At 39.6% G+C, this 15,147-nt stretch overlaps 1 non-coding gene across 1 annotated transcript in view; it reads left to right on the forward strand.

Annotated features, from left to right (window-relative positions):
- The first annotated feature begins 825 nt into the window (after positions 1 to 825).
- The window catches only part of LOC104861012, a 109,089-nt gene continuing 94,767 nt past the window's right edge, over positions 826 to 15,147 (forward strand). The window contains exon 1 of the transcript XR_002025273.1: positions 826 to 967. This is a non-coding gene — a transcript (uncharacterized LOC104861012). The remainder of the gene's footprint in view (positions 968 to 15,147) is intronic.

The raw sequence follows: 15,147 nt of genomic DNA on the forward strand, positions 1-15,147 counted from the left end.
ATGGTGGGATTTCCATCCTCACATTTAAATTTGAAACAATATGCCCTAGTCCTGGTGCCTGAGGCCAACTCCTCCATCTGGCATCTCTCTCCTTGATCACAGCCCACACACCCTGACCATGGACTGAAGCCACCTTGCTCTCTGTGACGCCTTGTCCTCACTTTAGATACACCTCCAGTTTGTCATCTCACCCCCACCCCCTCAAACCTGGAACGTACTCCGGCAACTGGGCCACACCTCAGAAATCAGACATACTCTCATTTCTGTGATCTGGCCATGTCTAACCAAAACCTTGGAAAGACTCCTCGCCCCACCCTGCCTGCCACCCAGGACTGCAACCTTCCTCTGGAGCCCAGGCCTTGTAACAGCTGCTGCCTTCCCCTGCCCCCGGATTGGCTCAAACTTCCTAAACAAGACAGCAGTAGAAATTCTATCTGATAACTTCAAAATCCCTGTAGTTGGAAAATAGTGTCTTAATGTTATCACTTCTACTTAAATGAGGAGATGAGAGGCGAGCTCACCGATAAATATGCACGGCTACACTAATCTGAAGTTGAATTACATCCACCAGTCTGCTAGAGAGAATCTGGCTGTGTGGTTTTGGGCAAGTCATTTCATCTTGGTCATCAGCTTTCTTATCTGTCAAATAATGCATACAGCTAGGTGTTCCCAGGCCCCCACAAACTCTGAAATTCTGAATCTGTGATGCAAGATATGACAAGCCTGGCAGGTATTCCTCCCATCAAAGCTTTTGTGCAATCATTAACCAAACTAAGGAGGCTGTTTCTGCAATTTAACAGCAAAGTTCACTTTCAGGAAGAAGGGGAGGATTCAGGACAGTTGAACATTCCTGGACATCACCGGGGACCTAATCCTGTCTTGGTCTTAGTTTTCTGCCAACACTGAAAGAAGATCTGAGGGATCATCACAGAAATGGGGTACATTTTGGAATGAAGAAGTATTTTCGGTGAGTAGAAAATCATTAGCTGACAGGAATTAAGATGAAATCAGCTTTTTGAAAACATTTTTTATTGTTTGTTTGTTTTAATTTGGCTCAATCACTTGTTTTTCTCTGTACCTTATGTAATCTTGTGGGATACAGAATCAGAAAGTCATAAATCATTCATGGTGCTCTGAAAAAAACATCACTGTGCAAAGCAGATGCAATTTAATATGAAATGGGAGACACTTTGCATGAAACCTACAAGAAAAATGTAATTCACATGCTTTATAGCCCACGTTGATTACTAATTCCCACAATTACTATGTGGCTCAGTCATCTGTTTCTGGCTTCTTGTAGTAGGTTTTAACTGGAGATTAAGTTGAAGATACAGCCTGTCACCACTACACTGAGTTTTTCCAGAAGTCTTAAAAAAGATACTGTAGTCCTGGCAGATTTTTATTTCCTATTTGAAGAAACCCAGAAAGCCTCCTCTGTGGCAAAATATCCCTTTTTCAATATGTTTATCACTGCTATCTATGATTTCTATAGGTTAAACTCCCACTGTAAAATGTAAATATGTCTCCCCAAAACTGACACACAAAAATACAAGTAGCCCCTGGCAGAGTTAACCCACAAAGCGAACCCTCAAACATTAATGGGTTTAGCTAATAAAATTGGTTTAGCTAAATTGTTTCTAATGGGGCAGCAGCTAGCTCTGATGAGACAAACTATGTTCTAACAAACAGGCAAATTATGTTTTTTTAAACCTCGCTCATATTCACTGACTCATCTGAGCTTCACAGAAGTAGCAAGAACAGGGGTTTGTATTCACTCAATCATTCATTCTTACCACAATTTATGAACTGCCAACCACTGTGCTAAAGATACAAAGTAATAAGGCTCCTTACCAGTCTGCCACTTGAAGTGAAATGGGTGACAGACACACACACACACACACACACACACACACACACACACACACACAGAAACACAAACCGAAATGAGAGTGTTTCTTAAAAATTAAGTGCTTTGTCCTAAGTTAAATGGATGGAATGTTCTGGAACAGGATTTCCTCCCATGTCACCCAAGTCAAAGTTCAGAATATCCTTAAAGACATCTTTTAGATTTTCATAACTGGACAAATTTTGATAGGAGAAAGTGGGGGAAAGAAAACTCCCACACCTCACTTCTATTGTTGGAAGAATAACCTACGTTAATTACTACAGAAATCTGTGAGCAGCCAGCAGAACTGAAGAGAGATTTTTCAGCAGAATAAATGAGGAAACAATCCCTGAGCTCCACTTCGTATTTTTCTCCCTGTCACCTCTGAGATGATGTGCAGCCCAGCCTAGTGTTTGCGTTTGGGTTGGTGCTCAACAAATGTCTATTTACTTTTTGTTCAACTGTCCTCAGCTTAGTCATACCATCTCCTGTGGGCATGTTAACAAGACAGTTGCTCCTCCCAAAATCTCTGACACATCAGTGATGTACCCTCAAACTCCTATTTGTACAATGTGGGAAGAAAGTTTTAATCTGTCCCCCAGGTATTTGCTTTTTCCTGGTACTGAGAATCTTGTTTAGCTCACTAATTTCATTCTACTATCGTGTTCAAAGAGCACAGCCTGATCTCCACTTCCACAAGACACCTATCTGTGCTGTCCATCTGCTAGGTTTCAAGAATTCACTGAAGATCAGTGAGTTCTGGGGAGATTCTACCATAAACATCACAGCTGATTCCCCCTCTTGTGGTCTACCATACTTTCCTCTCCCTCTCTCATACTTTTCTCTCCCTTTCCAGAGAAGCATATGTTCTTATTTGCTCAGATACGGTTGAACTCTATAGAGTCTCAACCTCTATAATAAGTGACTTCTCTCAAACAGTTTTTCCTCACAAGGTAGGTCCCTTCTCTAAAGTATTCTTAGACCAGCCACTGAGATAAGAAATTTTGCACCTCCCACAACACCCAAGAGTGAGATTAAATATGTAGGACCACTGCTTGTTATTGTCAGTATTTCCTTTGGCCACATGATGAAAGATGGCAGACAGTCCCTGACATGGCATAGCTCCTAAATGTTCACTTTGCGCAACTAAAAGACTGCTTTCAGTATATCTACCTGGCTGCGATACTTGGCACCCCAGGCTGTGTATATGCTGGATGAAGTCTGAGGTTTTCTGAATCTGTGGCTGTATACCACAGGAACCAGTAAAGAATCATGGCTTCTACACAACAAGAAACTCTGGCATCTGTGACAATATTAATGAACCTGAAAGACACTATGTTAAGTAAAATAATTCACATAAAGGCCCACATTAAATAGTCTTACACATGGAATCTAAAAATTTTATCTGACAGAAGTTGGAAGTAGAATGGAGGTTACCAGAGCCAAGTGAGAGTGGGCAAAGAGGGGTGGGGAGATGAATGGCTACTAAATTAGTTGGGCAGCAGTAAGACATTTTTTTTTAATTGAGTTTATTGGTACATTTAGGGATACAGTACAGTTACATTCATTGTTGGGATCATGTACCTTTACATGGCAAGTCTTGATTCTCATTTTTTTCCCCTTACCTCTGCCCTCCCTTCACTCCCTCCTCCCCTCCCCATCTACAAACACTTTATTTTCATCTTTTCATTCTCTCACATTTTTTTCTTTTCCCTTTTTGTTCTTCCCCTACGTATCACACCTTCCCTACACCTTTAGCTCCTTTCCTCCCATTTCTAAATGTCAGTAATCTTATTAGAATCTTATGCATTGTTGCAGAATATTCACACCAGGGAAACTATTTGGTATTTACACATGTGTGACTTATTTATTTCACTTAGGAGTATATCTTCAATATGTATCCATTTTCCTATGAATGAATCTATTCTCTCGCTCTTTATGGCTGAGTAATATTCCATTTTATAGAAAAACCACAACTTCTTTATCCAGTTTCCAACGGATGGGCAAATAGGTTGTTTCCAAGATTTAGCTATTACAAACTGTGCCGCTATAAACATGGGTGCACATACTTCTCTGTGATATGATTCTTTTAGTTCTCTTGGAAAGATACCCAACAGAGGGATGGCTGGGTCAAATGGAACCTCCAGTCCAAGCTCTTTGAGGTATCTCCATATTGATTTCCATAGTGGTTGCACTAGTCTGCACTCCCACCAACAATGGAGGAGGGTTCCTTTCTCCCCACAACCCCGCCAACATTTGTTATTGTGTGATTTCTTGATAGCAGCCATTCTTTGTGGGGTGAGGTGGAATCTCAGTGTTGTTTTCATCTGCATCTCTCGAATGACCAGTGATGTGGAACATTTTTTCATATATTTTCTTGCTGCTTTCACTTCTTTGTATGAGAAATGTCTGTTCATTTCGGATGCCCATTTTTGGATCGGGTCTTTATATTTGGGGGGACTGATTGTTTTGAGTTCTTTATATATCCTTGATAATAGTCCTTTGTCTGAGGTACAGCTGGTAAAAATTTTTTCCCACATTGTAGATTGTCTCTTAGTTCTGCTAATGGTTTCTTTTGAAGTACAGAAGCTTTTTAGTAAGATGAGATCCCAGTTGTTGATTCTTTCTGCTAGTTCCCGTGCTACTGAGGATTTGTTCATAAAGTCTTTTCCTATACCAATGTCTTCCAGAGTTCTGCCTAACTTACTTTCCAGCAAGTTTAATGTTTCTGTTTTAATATTTAGATCTTTAATCCATTTGGATTTTAATTTAGTGCATGGCGAAAGATAAGGGTCTAATTTTAATCTGTGACAGGTTGATATCCAGTTTTTCCAACACCATTTATTAAAGAGGCTATCTTTCCTCCACTGAGGATGGTGAGCTCCTTTGTCGAAGATGAGGTAGCTGAGTACATCTGCATTTGTTTTTGTGTCTTCCAGTCTGTTCCATTGATCCTCAGGCCTATTTCTTTGCCAGTACCATGCTGATTTTATCACAGTGGCTTTGTAGTATAGTTTCAAATTGGGAATTGTTACACCTGGTGCCATGTGACTGTTGCCTATAATGGCTTTTGCTATTCTAGGTCTCTTGTGGTTCCAAATGAATTTTTGGATTCTTTTTTCTAGTTCTGTGAAATATAGTGTTGGAATTTCAATTGGCATTGCATTGAATGTATATAGCAGTTTCGGTAGTATGGCCATTTTCACTATGTTGATTCTTCCTACCCAGGAGCAGGGGATATCTTTCCATTTTTTTATATCCTCTTCGATTTCTTTTTTCAGAGTGCTGTAGTTTTCAGTGTAGAGATCTTTTGTTTCTTTTGTTAGATTGATTCCTAGATACTTCATTTTTTTGGATGCTATTGTAAAAGGAATTTTTTCCCTTATTTCTCTTTCTGTCTGTCTGTTATTTGTGTATAGAAAGGCTATTGATTTTTGGGTATTCACCTTGTATCCAGATACTTTACTGAATCTGTCAATTAAGTCTAGAAGTTTTTTGGTGGAGTTTTTTGGATCTTCAATGTAGAGTATCATATCATCAGCAAATAATGATAGTTTAACTTCTTCCTTTCCTATCTTTATTGCTTTAATTTCTTTCTCTTGTCTAATTGCTGTGGCTAATGTTTCCAGAACTATATTGAAGAGAAGTGGCGATAGTGGGCATCCTTGTCTTGTTCCTGATTTTAACATGAAGGTTTTCAGTTTTTGGCCATTCAATATGATGTTGGCTGATGGTTTTTCATAAATAGCCTTTATTAAATTGAGGTATAGACCATCTATTCCAATTTTTTGCAGGGTTTTTATCATGAATGGGTGTTGAATTTTATCAAATGCTTTTTCTGCATCTATTGAGAGGATCATATGGTTTTTGTCCTTGACTTTGTTAATATAATGTATTACATTCACTGACTTTCGTATGTTGAACCACCCTTGCATCTCTGGAATAAATCCGACTTGGTCATGATGGATGATCTTCTTAATAATCCTCTGTATTCTGTTTGCTAGTATCTTATTAAGGATTTTTGCATCTATATTCATTAAGGAGATTGGTCTGTAGTTCTCCTTTTTGGTTGTATCTTTCTCTGGTTTGGGAATCAGAGTGATACTTGCTTCCAGGAATGAATTTGGAAGTATAGCTTCTCTTTCAATTTCATTGAAAAGTTTGAAGAGTAATGGTAGTAGTTCTTCTCTAAATGTCTTGTAAAATTCAGCAGTGAATCCATCAGGGCCTGGGCTTTTCTTTGTTGGTAAGTTTTTAATTACATTTTCAATTTCACTGATTGTGATTGGGGTGTTTAAAATGTTTTTATCTTCTTCGTTCAACTTTGGTAATTCATAAGTATCTAGAAATCTGTCCATTTCTTCTGTGTTTTCCATTTTATTAGAGTACAGGTTCTCAAAGTAGGTGTTCATGATCCTCTGGATTTCTTTCGGATCTGTTGTGACTTCGCCTTTTTCATTCCTAATTGCATGGATCTGAGCCTTTTCTTTCCTTTTTTTGATAAGATTAGCTAAGGGTTTGTCAATTTTATTTATTCTTTCAAAAAACCAGCTCTTTGTTTCATTTATTTTTTGTATCGTTTTCTTAATTTCAATTGCATTGATTTCTGCTCGGATCTTTATAATTTCCTCTCTTGTTCGAGCTTTGGGTTTTTCTTGCTCTTGTTTTTCTAGGAGTCTAAGTTTCATCGTTAAGTTGTTTATTTGAGCCCGCTCTGTTTTCCTAGTGTGGGCATTCAATGTTATGAATTTTCCACGTAGAACTGCTTTCATTGTGTCCCAAAGATTCCTGTATGTTGTATTGGCATTCTCATTTATTTGTAAAAACTGTCTAATTTCTTCTTTAATTTCCTCTGTAATCCATTGATTGTTTAGGAGAGTGTTGTTCAGTTTCCATGTGCTTGTGAAGTTTCTATAGTTTCTTGTGCTATTGATGTCTAGTTTGATTGCACTATGATCTGATAATAAACAGGGGATGACTTCAATTTTTTTGCATTTATTTAGACCTGTTTTGTGAGCCAGTATGTGGTCTATTTTGGAGAATGATCCATGTGCAGCCGAAAAGAATGTATATTCTGGTTTTTGGGGGTGGAATACTCTATAAACATCTATTAAGTCCATGTGTTCCAAAGCTTGGTTCAGTTCTATTATTTCATTGTTGATTTTCTGCCTAGTAGATCTGTCAATTTGTGATAGTGGGGTATTTAAATCCCCCACTACAATTGTATTAGTGCTTATTTGGTTTTTCATGTTACTTAATATTTGTTTTATATAGTTGGGGGCATTTATATTTGGTGCATATATGTTTATGATTGTCAGCTCTTCCTCTTGAATTGTTCCCTTTACAAGGATGTAGTGTCCTTCTTTGTCTCTCTTAATGAGTTTTGGTTTGAAATTTACTTTATCTGAGAATAAGATTGCTACCCCTGCTTTTTTCTGGACTCCTGACGCATGGAGAATTGTTTTCCATCCTTTCACTTTCAGTCTATGGACTTCCTTTTGCACTAGGTGTGTTTCTTGTATACAACATATTGTTGGATTTTGCTTCTTAATCCATTCTGCCAATCTGTTTCTCTTGATTGGTGAATTGAGGCCATTAACATTGATGGTTACAACTGATATATTTTGACTTATTCTTGTCATGTTTTTGTCCATTTGTTGACTCTTTTTACTTTTTCTCCCATCTCCTTTTAGTTTCTTGCCTTGCCTATTTGATTTGGTCTGTTGGGCCTCATGTTATTGTGAATTTCGTTGTCCTTTTCTAGGATATTGTTTAGAATTCCTTGCAGTGCTGGTTTGGTGTTCATGAAATTTCTCAGGTGCTCTTTGTCGTGGAAGTATTTTATTTCCCCATCTATTTTGAAAGAGAGTTTTGCAGGATACAAAAGTCTAGGTTGGAGATTCTTTTCTTTTAGGACTTGGAATACCTCAGCAGTAAGACATTTTGATATTCAGTGGCACAGTCAGAAAAATATAGCTAACAATAACGTACTGTATGTTACAAAATAATTGGAAAAGGTTTTTAAATGTACTCACCATCAAGAAATGATAAAAGTTTAAGGTGATAAATGTGCTAACTGCTCTTACTGGATCATTATCCAGTGTACCCATGAGTCAAAGGCTGGTGATTTAGCTCAGTGGTTTCACGACCTGCTTCGTAAGCACAAGGTCCCAAGTTTGATCCCCGGTACCAAAAGGAAAATTCTTTTCAATCACATTACAGTTCAGAAAAATGTACAAAGATGTATCAACCAAAAATCTACCAAAATTACTTTTAAACTAATCACAGCCTCTGTTCTCTAAGAACTCATGAGTTAACTCTGGCAACAATTTACCTTATAATCCTAAGAAAACAACTACTTTATTCTGTAAAATAGTGATGTTATAAACACTTAACTTTATAGGCTCACTGCAAAGAATAAGTAAGGTAAAACAAAAAAAGAGGCAAACATACAAAATGCTTGGCTTGTCACTTGGCTAATAAAAATGGTACTCAAATGTGACTACGGAATAAAAGAGGAAAACATAATGAATATAAGGCAGATTCTGATGTTCTAAAGAAAAGATACAAATTACTGCATTGGCATGGGGGAGGGAAGGGTACATCCTAGTTGAGAGAGGTTATCAACAGTGGACAGAAGTTGAGATGGCTGTGAAAAGATAGTAGAGTTTGGACAAGTGGTTTTGGGAACTTCCCATAAGAAGCTGATTACCAAATGATGAAAAGCTGTATATTTCTGGTAGTGTTTCAGGCTTAAAAGGCAATGCTCTTAGCCCCTAGCAGTTAAGGTGAAATTCAATATTGCTACATTTAGAAGTGATTTGGGTGGTAGAGGTTTTCAAAACTTTAATTCTAAAACTCTACCTAAGAGTAGGTAGATGTTAAGAGAATTGTAAGAGTAGATGTTTCATTACCTGAGAGAGCATTTAGACCAAGAGTCATAAGAAGTCTCAACTTTACTGTAGTAAGTTCAACGTTCTTTTCCAAAAGTCATCTACTTATCAGTCTGCACGCCTTCAAGGAGAGGAAGTTCATCGCCAATACAATTTGACTGGAACTGATACAGTGGTGCTTCAGTTTACCAACTTAATTCTTTTCCAGGATTCCGGTCACAAACCAAACTGTTCACAAACAGAAGTATTTGTGAACCAAGAAACCAATGTTATACTGAAAGAACCAGAGGTTGGAACACCCACCAGGTTTATGGGAGATCACAGTAATAACACAGTTTCTTTGAAAAATCAGTTTTACAAGGAAATTTAACTTGACCTTAGACAAATCATTCAACCTCTCTGGATCTCAGAGCATCTCTCATGCATAGAACCCTAATATCCTAAAGCCGTACATCAAATTGGTAACACAGGACACATGATATCATAGAGCAAACCAACTGAAATCAAACATACCTAAGTATATTGTAAATTTTTAGCTAAAAAATAAAAAGATTATTATTGCCACTGTGAAATCGTTCCATTTCCATTCTACAAGTAGCAGCACATCTGTCCCTAGGGTCACAGAGAAGAAGAATTTCACTCTACTCCACCCTGGACAAACCTTGCCTGGAAAGCTGAGCATCCAGATAGGGAGAACATAATTCACCAGGAAAACCAATACAGTTCAGTTTGGCCAGGACCCGGAGATGCTGCTGGGACAAAGGCTATCCTCTAATCGGAAACTCTTATCACAGGTGTACAGAAGGGACTATATTTCTCTTGAACTACTAAAGACAAAACAAGTATCCTCAGGCAGAAACACCATGGAAGTGGACTTCAGCTTCATGTACAGAAGAACATCTCAAAGTTTAAGTTTCTGAGTTGGAAAAGTTGGCAAATCCCCATTGTCTGTGGATCCAGAGAACTAAATTTTGGAGTAGCAATAGGAGACACTTCTGCACTGGTAAGAGGGTTAGCCCAGATGTACGTAAGTGTACCCTCAGTTCCAATGTCCCCACGTCCTCCTTCAGTACTGGATAATATTTTTCATGATTCATTCACTTATCCAATAGATATATCATGAATACCTCCTGACTTTGTAACCAGCATATTTCATTTGCATCTCAACTCTTCTACTTTCTAGCTGTGTGACCTTAGACAAGTTAGCTTCTCTGTATCTCAGCTTCCCAGCTATAAGATACATCTGCATCACTACGGAATCTGACTACTACTAGGCTATACCCCCAACCTTCTTATCTAATAAATGGAAGAAATAACTGTTTCCGCTTCATAAAGTTACCATGAACATGAAAGATGATTTATGAAAAGTACTTCTGAACAGAATACCTAATACGTAACAGGTACATAATATGTAGTCAATTAGTATTATACATTAATATACTATGTAATATGTTACTTCTGTGATATTTAGAGCAACAATAAGACCCCAACTTACCAACAGTTCCATTCCAGGAGAACAATCTTAAGTCAGATTCATTCGGAAGTCTGATTAAGTCCTATACGCCTTTGATACAAATATACAACGTGTGTTGCTTTGCATTTCCTAGCAGTCCCCTCCATTTCGTCACTGCTTTGCCTCTTGCTTCTGGACATCCTGGGCTCTGAGCACTGTACTACCACACAGCATCACACTGTGCAGGGAGCACACAGTAGCACAGCTGTGACAGTGTGTGGCAGACATCTGAGCTATTTCCACGATTTGCTTACATCTACAAATGTTCCTAATGCAAGGTCTGTCTGCATCTGTGAAAGTTCACAACTCAAATGTTTGCAAGTCAGGGACTTACTTATTGTACCAGGCACTAATGTAGGCACTAAATCACCAGGATTAAGAACACACACATGAACCCTACCTTTTGTGAGTTTAAACTCAGTCAAGAGGTAAGAGGTTATATGAAATGCCAAAAAAAAAAGTCACAAAAATAAAAATACAGTTTCACACATGACAATTGCCAGAAGAAAGAAACGAGATGCCATGATGGCATATAGCAGACAGGAAGTGGGCTCTTTACATTAGGAAGTACAGAGAGGAGTTCTTTGAAGAACTGGCATTTAAGATGTATCTTAACACCAATGGTTCAGAGGGGTAACCTGTGTCTGACTCTTATGTCCCCAAAAAAAGCCATCTAGCTGAGAGAGTATGGAGCTACTAGAAATCTGATTCCCACTATGTGCATAAAGGCCTCCCATATTAGGCAAAGGTAGTGTAGATAAGCTCTCTTTGTCTTAGCTTCTGGATTCCATTTGATTTGCCTGTGAAATCTACACCTATCCATCTATCCATCCATCTATCCACCGACCCACCACCCAGCCATTCAGACAGCCAGTCAGCCAGCCAGCCTCTCCAGGAATCCTGGAAGAGAAGTGATCTATGCAAAAGCGCCTGTAACCACAGATACAAGGGGAAGACAGGAGGAAACGGCACGAGAGTTTGAAAAGGCTCAAAACTCAACACAGATGTAGTTATAAAGGAGAATTTTCTGGAAATGGTGGCACATTGCAGCATGCCAGGGAATTCTATGCAAAGTGAATTCAAAGAAATCAAATCTTACTGAGCACTTGAGTTATAAAATCAATATATGAAGCCAAGAAAAAGAAGTCACGAATAGATAATAATCAAAATCCTTAATGAGGGACCATGTTGAAAAATGTCATACTATCTCTCAAGAAATCCAATACAGCCAGTTTCCTCTGGTCGTGAAATCAGTTGTTGTCACTTCAGTTGTGAACTAGATGGATTTTTAGCACACACTGAATGACCACGCTATATAAAAACTATGAATGTTATCATGGCACTCGCAGGTAGTGTAACAGGAAACTCATACTGTAAGAAACCAATGGGCATGCAGAGAAGGAACAGTCATAGCTGTGCGTGCCTCTTGCATCCTATGGGGCTGCACTCACCATTCAGCGTGCAAAGGTGACCAAATCCCCCCAGCTGCTCAACTTTCAACATTCTCTCACTTTCTGCCTCTATCAATCAATCTACCCTTTTTAAAATTTTGTCAACTAAATAGCTGAATTTGCACTCATCAGTATAAATGCGATGTGTGTCCAATACAACATAACCAAAGCCCTGAGGTCAGTAAAGAGCTGAGCTATTTCAAGAAACAGCTCAATAACACAATACAGCTGGAAGTTGGGATCCTCCGTATTAGTTCCCTAGGACAGCCATAATGAAGTTCAACAAATTTGATGGCTAATGCAACAGAAATTTATCCTCTAACTGTTCAACAAGCAAATGCCGAAAGTAAAGGTCAGCCGGGAAAATTCTCTCTGGAGACTCTAGGAGAGATTCCATTCTTTGTTTCTTCTGGCTTCTGATGGCTCCAGTGTCCCATGGTTTGTGGCAGCATATCTGTAACATCTGCCTCCTCTTTCCTCTGGCTTCTTTTCTGTGTCTCTGTGTCTCAAATCTCCCTCTTCTTTTTCTTATAAGGACTTTAGGGACTGAAATTAGGAGCCACCCTAAATTGATTATGATCTCAAGATCATTAACTTGTTTAATATCTTCAAAGACTCCATTTCCAATAAGGTCACATTAACAGACACTGGGAGTTAGAACTTAGACATACGTTTTGGGGGCTACTATTCAAACCACTACAAAGTCTAAGAAAGAGTAATAAAAGTGTGTTGAAGTCCTACTTAGACAATTTTTGAATGCCAAATTCAAACGACTTTAAGGATCTAGTTCTCTGCAGAGTTGTGATAGGAGAATATTTTATTTCTGTGGTTGTTTAAATATCTCTTCTGGTAAATCTTATCCTCTGCCTTATTATCCCAATCTGATTCCCCAAAGCCCTCCTCCCTTACTTAGGGTCCTCATCAGGGTATCTAATAAGCTTTGACATACTTCAACATCTACTTCTCCATGTCCTAATCAACAATCCCTTCCCATATTGCATGTTTTACATAAAGGATGCTTAACCAACTAAAGTCATCTTAATTAAGGCAATGGCTTGTCAACACTGTTAAAACCTGTATACGTGGCCCTTAAGAGTGTGGTCATATTCATGCAAGCTCCTGTTTAAATATGCACCTGCTATTGGAGATGCTATTGAAACAAACAAAGAAGGGGAAATGCCCTGGCCAACCATTTTCCTTGTCCTTCAAAAATCATGGGCCAAACTGAGCTAGAAGTCAACTGACTCAAAAGCCTGGGAGCTGCAACGTGTAAAGATCAGCTCCTGTAACATAAAACAGAGGACAGAAAAAGAAAGGCATGGATCTGAGGACCAGTGGGGACAAGACTAGTGCGTTATCATCATCCCCATTTTACAGAGTGGGGGGACAGGAAGCTTGAAGAAGGCAACATAATTGCCTGGTGTCACAGAGCCAGCGTCAGTGTGGCTTGTGAAATCAAATCTATCAGAAACTGAAGTCAGAGGTCTTGCCAGACTGTTTCACAACGATCATGAAAAGCACTCTGACTTTGTCCAGTTGCCATGGTCATGAGAGACAGCATGGCGTTCTGAGAGGCTGTTTTATGGTTATCAAATTAGTAGGAGGACTTTGTCTGGTTCACAAAATGGCAGCAGAACAGTCACAGAAGCCGTGGTGTTGGCTCATCATGGAGGTGTTTCACCTCCTTTGGTCTCTAGACAGTTTGCAGGCCATCACTGAGATATGCCTGGCTAATTCAAAGTGACAAGCAGTAGGAACATATCAGTGAAGCAGGTGGCCATTTTTCTGAGAACATCCTTTGCTGGTCCCCACAGAATGATTCTGTGAAGGGCATGGAGATTTACCACTGAGAAGAACCCACTGTGCCTGCTCTCCAAGCACTGTCCTTGGACTCTCCAGCTTCCATCTTTTTTGTTTGTTTGTTTGTTTGTTTGTTTTGAGACAGGGTCTCACTGTGTAGTCGAGACTGACCTGGAACTCATTATGTAGCCCAGGCTGTTCTTGAACTCACAGCGATCCTCCTGCCTCAGGCTCCCGTGTGCTGGGATTACAGGTGTGCGCCACCACGGCCGGCTTCCAGCTTCCATCTTGAGATTGGCTATTTCAGCTACTTTGTTCAGAATGGACCCCTTTCCTGGAAGCCCATATTCAGAAAGTGATAAAGGCTCAGCCTTTTGGATCCACTGAGAGACAACTCTAATAAGCACTGCCATTCAACTTCTCGCTCTGCCAAATCCTGATTCCTCTCCCTTCCCCAGATGTTGATCCCTAATTCCAAACCCTGTCCAGGGTGCCTTGGTGTGGTCATTGTCCTCCTCTTAGCACATAACCCCTCCTTCCACATATACTTGAAAATGGCAGCAGCAGCGGTCACAGGAGCCAGGTTGTTGGCTAACACCAGGAAAGTACTGATCAGAAGGTCTATGGAATCATAGCCATCTGCTCTTTAACTTCACCTCATGCTTTTATACAGAGGGCTAGATATGTCTTCTGAACCAGTAACTGTCTTGAGAGCCTTTCCCAGGGGGCTGAAATATGTACTTATATTCCCTAGCACTCCTAGGCTGTAGGAGTCTGCTCTGTAGAAGTAGCTAAGCCTAGTCTCTGACTTCCTGTAGAGTTTCATCTGAAGACCCCAGAACACGTGGCTCTGTTATCACAGCTACCATAAAAGCCCAGATCTTGAGAAGCTTCTGGAACCCATCATATCCACCTCTCTGTCCTCAGAAAGGGTCCACAACCAACCCTCTTTCACATATATTCTTCCTTTAAAATGAAAAAATGTGGATTTTATTTTCTTGGCTATCACAGATCACCATCATCCCATTAGACAACAACAGCACCAAAAGCTCTGTAGAAATGTAGCTGTCCTCTCCCACACAGTTTTCTTCCCTGCCGACTAATTCCTGCCCTTAACCTTCTTAGGTGTCAGTACAGCACCTATTATTCATGGCTTCGCTGACATTTCTTCCAAATCCCTGAAGCTAGTGGTGACTCACCGTCTCTTGTCATCGAGAGGCATCATCAGGATGTACATGGTGCACTGTGTGAAGTTCATGTTAGCTATTCTCTGATGCCTTTCATCAAAGGCACTCTGAAAACTTTTAATTTGATGACCTAGAGGCAAACATGAAGATTTTCATTTTTACAGCCTGCCGAATTACATTAAGCAACCTTCCTGGACACATGGGGTCCAAGATTATGGACTTGCCTCATGGAAGCCAGGTTCCCAGGCCATGGAAAGTTAGTTCAGCAAAGATATGAAGTGTTTATAGTGGTCCAGGCCTTGCCTAGAGAGCCTTGCCCGAATTCACCCACTCACCAAAATGCTATTAGGAAGGTACTTCAGGGCAAGCTTCTTTGTGCATAGTGTCCTTGGATTCTCCATAGCACATTTATTTTGCT

The sequence above is a fragment of the Fukomys damarensis genome, unplaced genomic scaffold, assembly GCF_012274545.1.
Source record: "Fukomys damarensis isolate Sample0158 unplaced genomic scaffold, DMR_v1.0_HiC HiC_scaffold_9, whole genome shotgun sequence".
NCBI lineage: Eukaryota > Metazoa > Chordata > Mammalia > Rodentia > Bathyergidae > Fukomys > Fukomys damarensis.